The sequence below is a fragment of the Babylonia areolata genome, chromosome 3, assembly GCF_041734735.1.
Source record: "Babylonia areolata isolate BAREFJ2019XMU chromosome 3, ASM4173473v1, whole genome shotgun sequence".
In the NCBI taxonomy this organism is placed as follows: Eukaryota; Metazoa; Mollusca; class Gastropoda; order Neogastropoda; family Buccinidae; genus Babylonia; species Babylonia areolata.
In genome coordinates, this window is record NC_134878.1 from 27,790,772 (window position 1) to 27,792,868 (window position 2,097).

The 2,097-nt window shown below is 51.0% G+C and overlaps 1 protein-coding gene across 2 annotated transcripts in view; it reads right to left on the minus strand.

The window, feature by feature from the left end:
* Positions 1 to 1,976: 1,976 nt before the first annotated feature.
* LOC143279909 (uncharacterized) overlaps positions 1,977 to 2,097 on the minus strand; it is an 8,290-nt gene continuing 8,169 nt past the window's right edge. For both annotated transcript variants that reach the window (XM_076584233.1, XM_076584234.1), the window contains exon 2: positions 1,977 to 2,097. This exon is cut by the window's right edge. The gene's annotated coding sequence lies outside the window, so the exon portion shown is untranslated.

Consider the following 2,097-nt stretch of genomic DNA (forward strand, 5'->3'; position numbering starts at 1 on the left):
TGGTGTGTAATAATGATGATGATTGAACAGTTCTGTGGTGCCGAACGGTGATAATACTGGTTGGTGGACCAGCGCATTCCTTCAGTACAGTGTGGAACAAGAGAAGTGTGGACAGCACCTTTGTAAAATCCATGGACATTATTTTCTTGTACAAAAGACTGTTTGTGGAATACTGTAGAGTGTCGCGCAATGTTGTAGACTGTTGTAAAATGTTGTAGACTGTTTGTGGAATACTGTAGAGTGTCGCACAATGTTGAAGGCTGTTGTAAAATGTTGTGGACTGTTGGGGAATGCTGTAGAGTGCTGTAGACTGTTGCAGGAGGTTGTAGACTGAATATCGTAGACTGGTGCAGAGCACTACAGAAGGAAGGGCAGTGAGGGGGCAGGTCGTCATGTGGACACACAGTCTGCCCCCAGTGTGGTGTATACAGATAGAGGCTACAGTGACAAATCACAGCTCACTGCTGTCACTCTTCCGCGTCACTGCACTGCTTTTCACATCACTGACTGGCTTCTGTCACAAGCCATATTTCTCACCCCCTCCCATCCCCACCTCCCACCTCCCTCTGTGTGTGTGTGTGTGTGTGTGTGTGTGTAAGCATAATTATGCGGACGTACTCATATTCTCCACTCTCTGTCTCTCTCTGGCTCGCACACATACGTGTGCACGCGTACACACGCACGCACGTACACTGACTTAGACAAACACAAACATTTGACAGAACACAACAGGAAGTGATTGTGCATGACGTCAGGAACAGTCACATCCGTTTCCGGTGGCCGAGTTGAGAGGAAGGAGAAAGCGGATGTTGGTGACGTGGGAAGTCACGGTGAACACAGATGGTGCAGATAAAGAGTGACGGGTAGAGCCCGAAAAACAAGTGGGGGGGGGGGGGGGTAGATAAAGACTGACGGGTACAGCCAGGAAAGCAAGTGGGGAGGGGGGGTAGATAAAGACTGACGGGTACAGCCAGAAAAACAAGTGGGGGGAGGGGGGGTAGATAAAGACTGACGGGTACAGCCAGAAAAACAATTGGGGGGAGGTGGGGGGGGATAGATAAAGACTGACGGGTACAGCCAGAAAAACAAGTTGGGGGGTGGGGGGGGGGTAGATAAAGACTGACGGGTACAGCCCGAAAAACAAGTGGGGGGGGGGAGGGGTAGATAAAGACTGACGGGTACAGCCAGAAAAACAAGTTGGGGGGGGGGGGGGGTAGATAAAGACTGACGGGTACAGCCAGAAAAACAAGTGGGGGGGGGAGGGGTAGATAAAGACTGACGGGTACAGCCCGAAAAACAAGTGGGGGGGGGGGTAGATAAAGTGTGACGGGTACAGCCAGAAAAACAAGTGGGGGGAGGTGGGGGAGGGGTAGATAAAGACTGACGGGTACAGCCCGAAAAACAAGTGGGGGGGGGGGGTAGATAAAGACTGACGGGTACAGCCAGAAAAACAAGTGGGGGGCGGGGGGAGGGAGGGGTAGATAAAGATTGACGGGTACAGCCAGAAAAACAAGTGGGGGGCGGGGGGAGGGAGGGGTAGATAAAGATTGACGGGTACAGCCAGAAAAACAAGTGGGGGGAGGTGGGGGAGGGGTAGATAAAGACTGACGGGTACAGCCCGAAAAACAAGTGGTGGGGGGGGGGGGGTTAGATAAAGACTGACAGGAAAAGCCAGAAAAACAACTCGGGGTGTGTGGTGGGGGGGTAGGGTCGGGGGTGCTGAGTGCAGTCTACGGAAGTCACTCAGGATTTTCTGGGGATGGCCTGGGATTTGAGGACGTGTGGATTTCTTCTGAAAACGTATCGTGATACATCCTGGTTCATTAAGATTCAGCATGGTTACTTCTTTGATTTCTTTCTACACTACCCCTCTCTACCACCTCTCTCTCTTACACACACACACACACACACACACACACACACACACACACACACACACACACACACACACACACACACACAAACACACACAGATGTTCTTTTTGATGTTGGTTTATTTCCCAAAAAGTGTCGACCACACCAGCCCCACACTGACAATAAATATCTTAACATTGCAGATGCACAGCAAACTACAGCGTGCAGTATAACAGCAAACAG